General features: G+C 37.8%; 1 long non-coding RNA gene across 1 annotated transcript; it reads right to left on the reverse strand.

Annotated features, from left to right (window-relative positions):
- Window positions 1–434: 434 nt before the first annotated feature.
- Window positions 435–1,591, reverse strand: LOC124270839. Its single transcript, XR_006896887.1, has 3 exons — window positions 1,472–1,591; window positions 767–819; window positions 435–554 (listed from the first exon to the last, which is right to left on the reverse strand). It is a non-coding gene; the product is annotated as an uncharacterized LOC124270839 (long non-coding RNA).
- Window positions 1,592–16,721: the final 15,130 nt, after the last annotated feature.

The raw sequence follows: 16,721 nt of genomic DNA on the forward strand, positions 1-16,721 counted from the left end.
ATTAAATCACTCACATCACACATATTCATGCATGTACAACCAAATTGAGATGCATAGCTTCAAACTGTCGGTAAGAGGCTGCTATGTATACAAACGGAAAACTGTAACTATGCATAACATAAAGGTTATTAAAAAATAACCCACCACAAATATGCAGCAAACACTTTGCATGAAATTTGACGTGGCGTATTGGCCGCATCATGTGCACTATGTGCACAATGAACTTATTCACCTTTTGCATGTTTTTTAAACCTGAAGTTCACACACCGAAAATTGAAGAAAGGTTGATTGTTCCCAAGACTCTGAATGTTGTGAACACCGCGTTAGTATCAACCTAAACTTCGCGTACGTAATGCCACGGCTTACAGAAAATCAGCGTCTCCGCGCCATGGGTAAGCTGGAGACTTGGATGGCCCAAAATGAAGTGGCCTATGAAGTGAAGTATCTTTGACGACTAACCTGATGAGAAACTGCCGTCCATTCCAGACGGATTCCTTGTTTTCTTGAAACAAGCGACTGGCGGTGCGGACAGAAAACTGGTCTTCTTCTTGGAACTGAAAAACATATCAACTTATAATTACACTGGAATCCACGCACTGTTACATTTTGAGTGATTATATTTTTCACAAAGATAAAGAAATTTATTCTATGTATCATTTTAGTGTTTACTTGTTTTTGACTAAATGCTGATGAATACAAAAATATTGTTTTAAGATTTCCTTTAATGAAATTAGGAGCATGGTAGGGTGTAACTATAAATGATTACCAAGCCAAGCCTCTTGTCAATCTCCAACAAGTCCCTAGATCCACAATACGTATCTGTAAATTGAAACAATGATTCTTTTAGAAATGTTATACGTGACTTGTGTCAATGCATTGTAAGGCTGAGAGGTTTAATAATTGATTACACAAATTATTACACAAAGCTATGAGTGCAAAGTATATATAATAATTGTTTTAATGGTTATAAAATGATAAAATAGATGAACTGGTATAATTGGATAAATACCGCCATATAGCTGGAATATTGCTGAGTGCGGCGTAATACTAAACTCACTCACTCAGATATATTGAGCTGACATTACATATAAGCTAGCAATATATACTGTAAAATTAGATAATTTAACTTATAATACATGGGAATAGTATATCTAGGTGTAGAACTGTGAAGAGAATGAACATGATATAAGCATGTCTAATACACTTGCATGTTTGGAGCTAAATAGGTAAATCACTTACATGATGAAGTTTTACGTCCAGCAAATTATTTTCGTATATTGCCTACTCCTGACAGGGTTTTGAAAAATCACCTATTTGTCACTAACACAAGTTCTCATGAGTAGGACTCATGAAGCTCGATCAGGGTGCCGTTCCACTAACCGATCTAAGCCCTACGCCAATCGTAAACCCATAAAATCCCAATCTTAGCGTGACGTTACGATCGGCATACCGTTCCACTAACCAATCTTACCTAAGTCAATCGTAAAGTTTGGATTCAAAGTCTAAGTTGGTAATGACCAACTAAGGATAGCTTAAATCAATCGTAGAGAAACCAAAATGGTGGCTTTCCTATTCTATGTGAAAAATAAGAGCGAGCATTGAACCGTGAGCGTCCCATAAAATCCCCCATGAAATGAATTTGTATATTTCTTTGATGTAAACAAACACTGCACTGAAGCCTTACAAATGTCAGGCCAGTCTGACCACTGTCGTCATGGGAACACAACCGAGTGAGTCGGTGTAACACATTTGTACAACAATATTGCAACGTCATGGTTAAGAATACGGACAGCCTGAAGCAAAAAGACATAAATATGTTTGATTTCACTGCGCATATTTGGTGGGGGATTCTAAAGGCAGGCCATGTGTTATTCAGGCACATATTAAAAGCTCTGACACAATTGACATTTTTAAAGTCCAGACTTAAAACCTGTTCTTAGTTTATTACTTTGAGCATGCCCCAGGATGTGGAATAGGCGCACTATAAATATGCATTTATTATTATTATATTATGCCTGATATCCAGCGTTCACACGCACTTGCATCTGAAACCAAGGTGCTCATTACCCTAATATTTTGCTCTAGCTTTTTTCTCCACGTTTACACATGGTTGGAAAAATACCAATGAAGGCCCGGGTTAGAATATTGAACTTCAATAACCCATGCTTGTCGTAAGAGGCCAGTAACGGGATCGGGTGGTCAGGCTCGCTGACTTGGTTGACACATGTAATCGGTTCCCAACTGCGCAGATCGATGCTCGATGCTCATGCTGTTGATCATTAACATGAACGCTCATGTTAGTGAACGCTATGCATCTTAGTTAGATTATTTACAGACCGCCGCCATATAGCTGGACTATTGCTGAGTGCGGCGTAAATCTAAACTCACTCACTCATTCAGTTGGTTCGTAAACTACTTCCATCATTTGCTAGACTATGCAAAGGGAGATAACTCGTGCCTCGCATTCCTCTATCTCTCGCACGAAAGAGTCTCGATCTAAGCTTGGATCGGATCGTAAGATCGGGACCGGCTACAATCGGCCTAAAATCGGTTAGTGGAACGGGTGTAACTTTCAGCTAAAACGATTGTAAAATTGGCGTAACTTGCTAAGATTGATCTTAGATAAGATCGGTTAGTGGACGACGACGAAATTAAATGATTAACGGCTTCTGGCGTAAGCCAATTTCCCCGACGGGGTAGGTGGGAGTTAATATAATAAATAATAAATGTTAATAAGGGATCAACCACCTTACCCAAAAAAATATAAATGCTGGGGCGTTAAACCTAAGTTGAATTTGGAATAAAAAAACGTTTATAAACATAAATAGAGATAAAAATAATAAAAAGCCAACTTAAAAATGGAGAAAAGAGGGATAAATAGGAATAGTGATTGTTAATAAGTAAGAGATAGAGTTGAAATAAACGATAGGTGACATAGAAGGGGCTAGGGGTTGGGAAGGGGTGGGGACGGGGGTGGGGTGAATACTGAACATGTATAGCATAGGGGGGAGATATTTAAATGCAGTTAAGCTGCCGGTTAGTGGAACGGCACCCAGGACTATTAAAGTACCGTGAATATGTTTTCAGATTTATTCACTGTTAATTATCTCTAGGCCTACATGTTGATGCTTGACAATGAGGAGGAGCAATTAGTGCCCAAAAAGACCCTTAAGCCCATGAAGCCCTGTTGTCACTTTGGGTTCTCACATTCAATCTGCTCATTTCCACCTTTCACGGTCCCCTTCGATGTCGGCAATGTAAACAAATAAAACAATGGCGACCGGATCACGTCCACGCGAGACTACCTAAATCATTATAAAAACAGCTGACATTTTAGGTGTATAGTGTATGTTTATTTTGTTGTATAACGTGGAAAGATATTGTCAAACTGTAATGCTAGATTTAGATTAAAAAACAACAACATAGTGTTTTTCCCGTGAGTCTTTGCGAGACGCCATTTTCATAGCCGCCTCAGTTTCCCTCCAATCACTGGAAGAGAGAATTCGCTACCTGGAAAAGAAAGATGGAAATGGCTGCGAAAAACTCGCAGAACCACGACCCTGTCGGGTAAGACCAATTTATTTTGTTGTCAAATAACGTTTAATGCATTATTCGACTTACATGTTAATTTGGTGCAGCTAGAAATATGTCTTGAATTTATTTAATATCCGTTTGATATTGTTCATATTTTGCACATGGGTCATGAGTCATCTCAGCTACAAAGACATAATTTCCGTTTTATTTTCAATTCAGTGCGTGTCATGGTTATGTCAATTTTTAACATGGCGGTCTATGGGGAAAGAATACGCAATGTTGTATATATGTTGCTCATGTAACTACAATGCGGAAAATTATGTATCTGTGAGCAAGATGATTTCCTAACAACCTGCAAAATTTGACAACCAAATATGGAAAACTGAATTAATGAAAATTACACAGCTACACTAAAGTAGCATGCAAGTCTATGAGAATTTTGCTGACGGACGTATATTTAAGTCCCATGACTGTGTAAACTGTTTTGCTCGAACTAAGGTTGGTGAAGTAAAATAAATCTATCTAAAAATATACTACAATTTTGAAAAATATAGCAAATAGATTATATATTAATGGATTTGTTTTATTCATTTAGGCTGAGAAACATGTGTCACGACTACTCCTGGAGGAAAATATTTTATTATTATGCTTCCCTAGATACATTTTCACACAATGAACCATACTAAAGTTACATTTGCAAATGGATTTGAATAACCGGTAACTTGATCATGATTTCAAGTTGGACCAAATAAATCTTAACTTCACACCTGTGTGAAATTGCAGTCAAACTGACCCCTTGATTTTACAATACCGTAATTACTCCAAGGTTATGTCACATGAGATAACTAAACTTCATTCATCAGGATGTTTATGTCAGGCCGTTCACTTACTGATTGCATAACCTAAAGTGATAAATCTGTAGTTTGCTTGTTGGTATAAATGTCGCTGCAGGTTTAAGGGTATTTTTAAAACTCAAATGAATGAATGGGGAAATGCAAAGAAAAGTAACGTGTTATTGTTTATTTTTTTCAGCAAAGCTGATGATGAGTGTGGAGACTGTATAACAAATGATCAAGGATGGTCAGGGGTAACATGTGAAGGTAATTTTGACCTATCTGTAGTGACTTTCATTATAAATAGTAAATAATTTCCAATTAATAGTGTAGAGACAAGGTTTATGGATGTCAACTCCTTTATTATGTGAAAACATATTTCAGAGTGAATGCTTACCCCTTCGTCAGGTGTAAGCATTCACTACGAAACTTTGTGTTTTCACAAGACGGTGGCATCCGTAAACATTCATGTCTTGCATTATTCACTTCTAAATACACCTCAAAGACTTAATGGTGTAAACATACAGTCACTACTGGGTGAATATACTTGTGCCTTCAACAATACGACTGACTGACTGAGTTTGGTTTTACGCCGATTTTAGCAATATTCCAGCAACATCACGGCGGGGGACACCAGCAATGGGCTCAATACGAACTGTAAGAGATTGAATATAGCAATTTGATGAAAATCTATAACTAGTATCATTATTACTATATAGAAAGTGCAATAAATGTTCAAATATATATAACGTATTACTACCTCTGGACTGGGAAGCATGTAACTTCAGAGCAAATTTTGTATAGATTGTGTGTCCTCTTTAGAAAATAAGATATTTCATTCGGTCAATGAAGTGTGATGAATTGCATAATTTGAGTTTTGAGAAAACTAGTGCAAAGTGTGACTGTTCAATTTAGTTCTCTTTTATTCAAACTTCCTTTTGCATTACTCATTTTAAATCATCCTTGGCATTGTCAGTTTCTTGTTGATTGATGTTTGTGTAATTTATCAAAATAACCTAGTAATTCGTTATTACCTGCCATTTTCAGAAACTTGCACAACGCCTAAACAGACTTGCATCTATCGATTGGCCAGATAGACAAAAGAAAAAGGTAGCGACAACACTCACCATAGACATGACATCACCAGTCGTGAGTGACGAAGATGACGTCAATTAGTTGCATTCCGTCCCCTTTGTCTGGGAGTCCAGCAAGCTTAGGGCATACACGACGACACTGGACTTGGAAAGAATCTACACCTCCACTGCTCTCGTCATGGCCAACGTGAGGACGAGGATGAGGCATCCAATCAACCGGAGGGATCTCCGCCCAGGGATGCCCCTTATTGGGCTAACTGACCAAATCTTGCAATATAATTGAATTTATTTTCAATTTCATAATGTAATTTTATTTTATTTTTGTATTGTAAGCTGTATGTTGTGTTATTGTATGATGTATATCATAGTGGATGTTTGGCGATAGTTGTGACATAGAGTGTGTGGCTGAATGCCAAGGCGTGCAAATAAATGTCCGATGCAGCTATGTTTTATTACTGTGTTAAGTTGTATGTTAATGTTATTTTTCACCATTAGCATGATTTTAGAAATAAATTTCATATCTAACATGCTATTTCAAGATAATAAGTGAATGGAGGTTTAACTGATGGAAAATTACTACTTTATTATAAATGATATATGATTTCTTAAACTGGATTGAGTTATGCCAAACTGTTTTGCCCTGTTTTTTGTGTGTGCTATATTACTAGTTATATGTATGATCTTTATTTGCCTTAAATGCTAATTCATATTCATTTTGAGAAAACAAAACAATGAATGTTATTATATATTCTGTTTTTCTTTAAAGGTCACATGCAACCAAAAACTCAAACATAATTAAAACACAATTATCACTTATTCATGACATATACTATACATTGCTGGTTACGAAAAAATATATAAACAAAATTATTAGCGTACAATCGCAAATCGAAAGTGCAAAATTGTGTACTTCGGTTTACTTCCCAAGAAACGAAGCAGTCGGGATACCGAACCCAGTCAGAGCGCATGGGTGTGCACTCAAGTGTAACGGCTGGTTCATTTGCAGATGCCTTCACGGCTAATTGTGTGTATATATAGAGAGAGATGTTGGGTTTTGTAAATGCATGCTCATTTTTTGTGTATATCATTTTGCATTCAACAGACATCATAACATGTCATGTGTTCAAGTATCACACCTGCCTGTCTGTGTAATTACATAATGTGACAGAGACCGAACTCGGGCCATAAATCAATGCATTTTGTGTATGGTGTTAAGTTCAAATTGCAGTGGTCAGTGATAGCAGCTGTGTATTGAATATTGTCATTAGCAGACAGGCAGGCAGACACACAGGTGTCAATAAAACAAGACATTGAGTTTTGTCTGTGACAACGACATATCTATATCACAGTTAGAAATTCTGTCAACGCTAAATAATGACATTGCTTTTAAGTATCGAACTGAGAAAGTGTCTCGGTAAGAAGAACGTGTGGTGAAATAGACAAATGAAATTATATAAACAGTTAATTTACTGTCATAACATATAAAAAGCTCGCGCCTGTGAGATATCAACAAAACATTAGAAGAATAGCTCACAGCAAAGCCTTCACCGAGTTTTCACCCGACAACCCGCTTCCAAGCTGCGCGAACCTATTTACTTGCGCACGTGCTATGAGCGCAGCCCATGTGTTGAAACCCGTTTTGCCCAGAAAAGTCTGGGGAAAATTAGTGAAACGTTTGAACTCCGATTTCGCGTGTTTTTTTTCATCGCGTTATTTTTCAACTTTATAAGTTGAATTTGCATTTTTGACGATTTGTTTCGATATGTTCATACCGAAAGGTATCGGAATCTGCAACGTTGTGTTTTACGTTGCATGTGACCTTTAAGTAAATGTCATGATAATAAATTGCTTATATTGTTTTTTAACAAGAGTTTATGATATGAATAAAGAAGAATGTTTAAATTTGGCTCTTTAAAATGCATATGAAAACCTGTGAACCTGAAATTGAAACCGGTGACTGAAACTATGTGGAAACTATGTCGGATTGTTGGTAACTGAAACTACGCGGAAACCTGATGGATTCAAAGTTAACTGAAACTCAATGGAAACTTGTCGGAGTGTGAGTAACGGATACCTTGCGGAGTGAGTGAGTGAGTGAGTTTTAAGTCACATCGGCAATATTTCAGCCATATCGTGACTAAAGCAAGTTATAAATATATCAACAATTTAAGTGAAATGATAAAATTCTGCCGAGGAAGGACAGTAAAATCACTAGATTATCACAGATATATATGTAAAACTAGTAATTGAATCTAAAACATTTTAACTAGAGGGGACAACACAATATAAAAATGGGCTATAGATCGCTAACAACTGAAGTTAGATCACCATACTAGAGACCATGGGGACTTACAGTACACTGCTTCCTGCATGGGCCCTAGCTGGATTTACATCATCCCCTCAGCTGTTAGCAATTGAGATAAATCTAGCCATACGTTAAAATTACACATATTCTACGATTAAAAACCTGGTATACTTAAATGTACTTGAAATGTTGTGGGACTTACGTACCCTCTCAGGAGGACAATAATTTTATGCTACTTCAACCCCCTTCGAGGGCTCTGCCACTAACAATCTAAGTTACTAAGCAAATCTACCAATAATTAAAATACATATATGTACAGAACATATTATTTACAATTCATTCATTAAATCAATTTCTTTTAAAAAGCCAATAATTAAATGAAAATTAACAGTGTTAAAAAGATCCTTAACTGTTTTCACATTGAAGTATTTATCCCTTATGATGGAGAATTCAACACAGTCAAGCAAGACATGCTTGACTGTGGTTCTCTCATCACAAGGGATACAAAACGGAGGATCCTCACCTTTCAATAGGTATGCATGAGTGTATCTAGTGTGGCCAATACGACATCGTCGCATGATGACCTCTTCAAATCTGGACTGACAACCCAAGTAAGTGTAACCGATATAGGGTTTTATTTCATGTAATTTATTAATACCTACTTGGGTGTCCCACTTCTTCTGCATCAGATCACGGATGAAAGTTCTAATGCTAGCTTTGTAGTCAGAGTATGGAATTAGAAGTGGTGTCACAGATTTGTTAAGTGCTGCCTTAGCAGCAAGATCGGCCATTGTATTCCCAGAAATGCCAACATGGCTGGGTAACCAACAAAAGACGATGTCGCATTGGCCAGTAGCAAGCTCATTATATAATTCAATAATTTCTAATAAAAGTGGATGTTTACAAGAAATATTTTTAATAGCCTGAAGGCAAGAAAGAGAGTCAGAAAATATTATATATTGTTGATATTTAGGGTCTTTTTTAATATATTTTAAGGCTGTTAATATGGCGTTTGCTTCAGCTGTAAAAATAGAGCTGTTATCTGGTAAACGAGAGGAGATTGTTCTGGATCCAATGACAGTGGCACATGCCACCGCGCCACCTTCCTTGGACCCATCTGTAAATAAGGATTTGTATGTATTATATTTATTTTTTAATTGATTATAGTCTTGTTTATATTGTAATTCATTAGTTTGAGATTTCTTAAACTTTGTCAGAGTGATACCTTGCGGAATCCTGTTGGAGTGTGGGTAACGGAAACCTTGCGGAAACCCTAAGAAAGTGGGTAATTGTAATTTTCCGTTATTGCGGAAACTCAATGTAAAAGAACGGAAACTCACTGGATTCTAGGTGGAAACTTAAGTTTCAGTCCACAACCAAGTAATTTTTGCTGTGATACTTTGCCTGAAATTTGACGTGGCGTATTGCCCGCATCATGTTCACTGTGTGCACAATGAACTTATTCACCTTTTGCATGTTTTTTAAACCTGAAGTTCACACACCGAAAATTGAAGAAAGGTTGATTGTTCCCAAGACTCTGAATGTTGTGAACACCACGTTAGTTTCAACCTAAACTGCGCGTACGTAATGCAACGGCTTACAGAAAATCAGCGTCTCCGCGCCATGGGTAAGCTGGAGTCTTGGATGGCCCAAAATGAAGTGGCCAGACATTTTGGTGTCCATCAAAAAACGATTTCATATCTGTGGAGGCCTCTTCAACATAATGTGAACACGAGAATATACAGGAATCGAACGGAGCATTTTGAAAAGAGATTATAATGAAGCGGGTTTACGCATGATTGATATCAAAACCTTTCTTAATGCCATGAAACTATCCATGCTCAGACTATATGTTAGAAAAGAAAATGTAAGTAATCCATGCAAGTTTCCATTAAAAGAAATATTAAAGTATGGCGCAAATTTTGAGAATATTGTTGAAATTGAAAACCCTTTTTGGACGGATGTCTTGAAGGCATGGAAATAGAGAATCTCACCCAAGTGTCTTCTGATATCAATTATATCAACACGAGTTGATAAAGTTACAAATATCCGAGGCTTGCCGAGGATATTTTTACTTTATCAACGAGTGTTGATATATTTGATATCAGAAGACACGAGGGTGAGATTCTATTTATCATCCAAAATCACTCTTCATTAATTTTCAATGAAAAATGTACATCTCTGAACATGGTACTGCCATTACACTTGCAGTGCAGCGATGTCATAGCATTGTGACGTCATCAAGTACATGACGTCATAGCATTGTCAGGGCATTGTACAAAATCTACTGTCAAAACGATATCTCCTAGGAGATATCGTTTGATCTCACACAAGCGATATCTCCTGTGGAACACAGTTTTGGATGATAAATTATATTATACTAAAAACACTATTGAAGATGATAACATAAATGAAATCTTATCCCCACCCATATGGCTCAATCGTAACTGTAAAAACCAAACCACTTTATCAGACACTGGGCTAACAAAGGAATTTTAACTATTAAGGACTTGTATGATGAACAAGGTTTGGTCTCTTTTGAAGATTTGCGAAATACATATGGGATAAGGGGTACATATTTACCTGAATCATGTAAAAAGACCGTAAAAGGTTACAGATATATGTATACAAATAACCTTAATATAAACTCTTTACAAAGGGATTTCATGACTTCAGCTAAAGGTTCAAGAAAATGTTATGATAAATTGCTATCTGATAGTGCTTTACCACATATCTGCCATAAATGGGAAAATATCTTCAAAAATATTGACTTTGAATGGCCCTCGATCTTTAATCTATATAGAAAAAGTATAAAAGATGTTAAGCTTTTGGATTTTCAATTAAAATTTTTGCATGGAATTGTCTATACCAAAAAAGGAACTTTTAAATATGAAATTGGTTGACAATTTAATTTGTACTTTCTGTAATGAAGCAGATGAAAACATATGTCATATATATTGGGAATGTGAGGAAACAAAAATTTTGGGATGAACTTCAAATTTGGATCAATCAAAACATACAGGAATTGCAATTGGCAAAATTCCACGTTTGGTTTGGTATTCTAAGTACTAACCCACTACTTTGTCATACAATACTTTCTGCTAAAAGACACATCTATATTTGTACCCTAAAAAAATAATTCCTAGCTTAGAAAACTTTATAAAGATTTTAAAAGACACATTCATGGTCGAAAAAATTATAGCAAAAGAAAACAATGTTTTTGATAAATCCTAAAAAAAATGGTTTCCTCTACTCCCATTATTTGATCCCGAGATCATTGTAAACCGCTGAAACTCAATGTGCAATATTTACATATATTTGATCTTACAGCAATGTAAACTCGCATAAAGCTACAAATATATTGTACTCAAAATTTGCATCAATGGGAACAATAAAAAAACAACAACAAAAAAACCCATAATGGGAACACGAGAAACTTGCCTGGGACTGGACGGAACAGACTTTGGGAGCACAACATCCGGTCCCGACGGCCTGCAAGGCATCCGATTGTGCTCCAACGTCACCGGCAGGCACGTGTTGCCCGTCGTAGACAGTATCTGCGGTACAGGAGACAAGATTGGGACGGTGTTGGGTTCACTGACGAATCGACATTTCATCACCTCATGAGCAGCCGTTCATTTAAGGACAGAGACGTAGCTTCACACTTCAGCAAGATAATGACCGTCCACTTGTCGCTCGTGTTGTGAAAGATTTCCTGAGACAGTAGAACATTGCGGCACTCCCCCGGCCAGCTGTTTCTCCGGACCTGACCCCTATCGAGCACACTTGGGATGGAATGAACCGACGTTTAGTCAAGTCGAGTATGAGCCATTGACATTAGGACAGGCGTTGGTTCAGACAAGGAACAACATACTCCAAAGCTTTCTTCAATCGTGTCATCTCGTCTATGCGTCGTCATTCCCAAGCCTGCATCGACGCCAGTAGTGGACACACACGATACTGAACTTGCGAATTGACTTTTGACACCACATCTCTTCAAGGTGTCTACGTTTCACGATGCCTAGTGTCAAATCATACAGATTTGTATATTATCCTGTCAACGGTTAATCAGTGAGTTACGAAAACCCAACATATTAAGTTATTATCTTATTGCATACAATGGTGATCTATCTTCAGTTGCTGGCGGTCTATGGACAGTGTATCAGTTGTTATGTCCTAACAATTGATACACTGTTTCAGTGGGTAGTTTTCTATCTCTAACGATGATATTCTAGATGTTCTACTGTCCTTTGATTTTATGCCACAGCATCATCTATTATTAACATATGACAAGTATCCGCCTCAGTAGGTTGATGCTCTGGGGGATATGACACTAATCAGCACACAAGTCCGTCTTGGCGTCCACACGATTTATTCTGGTCTAGTTACAAGGGGTGGCTCTGAACTCTGAGTTTCAGTCCGAACTGCCCAGCACTGTTGGTTCACAATAATTTATACCATCCATTAACTGACATAGCTGACATTCCTTGCCCGTACCCGGCTTTTCCCCCATTCCATGTTTGGTGTAGGTCCCTGTGGTCAGTTTGTGTCTTTGGCCAGGGTTATGTCTGGGGAGGGGTGATTCATGTCGCCAATTCGGGTTCCCTAATACGGAGACCGATCCGAGATTCTTGCCTCTGATATACGCCCCCTCAATATAACCTTCATCGCACTGTAAACATAATCTATCATTTCTATCTATATTATAATACCTTCCAGTTTCTATACGTAACTGATGTGAAAAACATCTAAACTGAGCGAGTGCTACTCTTAACCTTTTAATGTTAATCACATTTAAATACAATTCCCTGGACAATGAAATTTTGAAGTAAGAATAAAACATAGATTTGCTGCCATTTTGAAGTGAACTATACCAATTCTATTCATGAATACATTTAAGTCGACTCACAAATTCAGATAAAAACGAGGTAGGAGAAATAACAGATTGCCGTTCCCAAACAAAACCAAAACCCAAACTGTACAGCAGATCTCGACACTTCGACGCCCAATTAACTTTATTATGATCTAAAGCCATTAACATCATATGATAACATTTTTTGGGATGACGAGAATCAGACATACTCAATAATTTTAACCAATACTTTATTACCCTTTTATATGCTAGGATACATAGGGGATACCGCCCACATTCACCACGAGCTATATTATTAGTTGTAGAGATCTTAACGCCTAAAAACCGTTTGCAAGCCAATGTGTGCACAGATTCAACATAATCGTTCTGACAGAATCCCCAGACCTCGGCACCATACAGCAGAATAGGAGCTATTTTCATATCAAATATCTTAAAGTATAATTCATGAGATATATTACCAAGCTTACTTATATTTTTAAGAACACCAAATAAAGCCTTTTTACCTTGCAAATCTGCATTAGAACAATAACTAGACCAAGACAAGACCCTTGTGAGTGTTATACCTAGATACTTACATGAAGTTACCGCTTCCAACTTCCTTCCATTATAAAACCAACTTTCTCTTTTTGATAAAATACCACCTTTCTGAAAAACGACAACTTTTGTCTTATCCAAATTGACCTCAAGACCGTATTATATACAAAACTTTTCTAAAACATCGATGCGCTTCTGTAGCCCTCCAATAGTATCAGATATAAGTGCGATGTCATCCGCAAAAAGAAGAATAAATATTTGAATAACATCAGGATGTAATTGAATACCTGGATCTGAACTTCGTTCTACCTCAACAGCCAACTCGTTGATAAAAATCGAAAACAACAGAGGGCTAAGGACACAGCCCTGACGAACACCACGTGAACAAGGGAAAAATCCTGACAACACATTATTAAATTTTACGCTAGCCTTAACGGATGAATAGATGGACTGTATAGAGTTAACCATTTTGGGGGAAACACCTCTAGATTTCAAAACTGACCATAATTTCAAACGACTTACACTGTCGAATGCCTTAGCAAAATCCACGAACACACAATAAAGCTTAACCTTTGGCTTACTAAGGTACCTCTGGATATTAGACTGGAGGGTAAAGATATTATCAATGGTGGAGTAATCATGACGGAAACCAACCTGTGACTCTGCAATTTTACCATATGCTTCACATCAATACGTTAACCTCCTGTTTAGTATAGACACATAAAGCTTGCTAAATACACAAAGAAGAGAAATACCTCTATAGTTAGATGGAGAGTGTATATCACCTTTCTTATATAAAGGAACAATGACAGCCTTCGACCATGATCCTGTAAAGTAAGCATGTTCAAACATGACATTGAAAAGCACTGTAAGATATGGTACCAGAATGTCTGTTGTATATTTGAAAAATTCAGGAATTAATAAATCAGCACCTGAGGATTTGACACACTTCAGTCCTTCAATGGCGGTTGAAATTTCCTCTTGTGTTATAGGAGAGTCTAGAATGTAGCGTCTCGTATCATCACAATTTTCAGAGTCAGTTTCATCGTTAACATTGACATCCTCTGATGTAAACAGGGTTTTGAATTGATCAGCCCATTCAACAATGGTTATATTAGGAACACGAGTATAAGCAGTATGGGACAGCCCTTTTAATGTAGACCAAAATGATTACTGTCATGGAGACATGTTGACATTTTATTGCTCACAAGTTCATAATATGTTTTCTTTTTATTTCTAAGTAGAGATGTGTAGGCATTCCGGGCTTTAATATAATTATTGAGATAAACATCATTTTTGTGACGACGAAATACTTTAAAAAGTCGTTCCCTTTCTGATCTATGGAATCTACATTCCGCATCAAACCATGATTCGGAGTGTAATCTTGTTATGGCGCTTCATACTACCGGGTGCTGTAAACTGAGTGACAACCTCATCAATGTCTTCAACGAGTAGTGTACATTTCTCAGATATGTCAACAACAGAAGGTAACAACAAATTCTCCCTGAACTGTTGGAGATACTCTATGTCCCATACATAGCGGTCCGTCACACGTATTGCACTTGCCCCTTCAGCTCTGTCGACGGTGGCAGGATCACGTGACTGAAATGAGCACGTTAACGGTAGATGGCATGACTCGGCTCGTGAAACAACTTCAAAATGTTTACATTATGGAAATAGGCGAATATAATCGATTACACTAGATCCACTCTGATTAATGAACTTAAAGTCGCCGATACTGGAATCTGCACCACAATGGCCGGACATATTTAGAGCAGCACACATATTCACCAGAACACGACCAGCACTGTTGATAATATTATCACACGATGACCTATCAATGTTCACACTATCCTCCAACGACGACATATCCTCATCCCCTAAAATATCAGAGATATCATTATTGATGACATCGGATAGTGTTCCCGTTCGAGCATTCAAGTCGCCACCAACAATCACATGCACATCTTTATTTATAGATCCGAGTACTTCAACAAGTGAGTTATAGAATAGTGTGATACCACACTTAATCTGCTTGTGTGTATACCAGGTAGAGCCACTTGGATTTACATATACGCTAGCATATATGACGTCTTTATCCAGTGAAAAGGCGGTCTTGTCAAATAACAAGAATACAGCATTCTCTTTGATTTTAGAAGTTTTCACATAAATATGAAGTGACTTTTTCACAAGAACAATTATACCTCCTGACGGTCTTCCTCTTATAGCTGTTTTAAGAGCGTTGACACTGTAAGATATGTGTTTATGGAAAATATGGTCATAATCATAATCAACAGTCCATGTTTCTAGAAGTCCATAAAACTGAGTCAGCGATGTAGTCGGTAAAGCATGTATCTGAAAGTTTATTGAGGATACCAGAGATATTCCAAAAAAGAAATTGTTTGCTTACGCACAACGTTGTAGGGTTGTGTAGCTGGGCGTGACCACACCCCTATGTACTTGTGGAAGGTGTGTTTACATGAGGAGTTTCCGCTGCACTTGAGCTGGGTGTGCCTGTGTTTGAGGTGTCCGTGTTCTCCGTTACTACCAGCTCGCCGTTCCTGTAGTAGCCACGTTTGTTCTGTGTGCTCGTAGATCTTGAAGTATTTTCCTCTGTCTGTGAGTCAGGTCACTGGCGATCCCATAGCCTTTACTCCTCAGTCCGTTCCGTAGTCCGAGTGAACGTATTTTACAGTCCGAGGTAGGGAATTGCAATTATGATTGGCCTGGTAAGTTTTCAACTTCACTTTGCAAGTCTGTCACATCACTCTGACCAGATCCACTCTGACGAGAAGAATTACACTCAAGTTTGTCCAAACGGTCACTAACAGCTTCTACATCTAAACGGAGGATAGATTGTTCCCCCTGTATATGCTGAATGTTACGCTTTATGTCGTCTTCAGTACTACTTAGTTTCCTAGTTTGTGTTTTTATGTCCCTAATGTCACGAGTAAGTTCGTTCTTCATTGCACGAATCTCCTGTAGAAGATCGTTTTTCATGGCTTCAAAGTCGCTTTCACTAACATGACTAGCCTTGCCGATGGGTCCCGGGTTTAGTTCAACATCCCCCGAGAGTAGGATATTAGACCAGGTAGACACAACAATGAAACCTGCATTGTATATGGAGCTAAGCAGCACATATGTAGCTAGGAGCCGATAGCCCACGTCGACATAACACGGCCATTCCGTGTACGGGCTGACATGGCCGACCTGTCGGGTCCCATGTGGGTGTGAGAAATTTCCTATTCTCGCTCTCCAAATGTCAAGGGATATTTCCCATCGGTAACGGTGACTTTACAACACTTTAATAAACCAATATGTCCTGTCAGGTGTTACTCACAGCTTTTGGTTTGGCTTTTGTTGGGTGGTTTAGCGAGAGCGTGTACACACACACGTCTTGTCAGTAGGGGCAGGTAACTCAGGCTCAATAGACTAAGTACAAGTTAGTTATATAATTGGCCTTATTTATTCGTTTAAGTTTCCTGGCTGCTAGTTTCGATATGGTGAGATGGGGAGGGAGAGATAGACGCGTTGTTGAGACACGATTA

The sequence above is a fragment of the Haliotis rubra genome, unplaced genomic scaffold (genome assembly GCF_003918875.1).
Source record: "Haliotis rubra isolate DU_JTF1 unplaced genomic scaffold, ASM391887v1 Scf1550, whole genome shotgun sequence".
In the NCBI taxonomy this organism is placed as follows: domain Eukaryota; kingdom Metazoa; phylum Mollusca; class Gastropoda; order Lepetellida; family Haliotidae; genus Haliotis; species Haliotis rubra.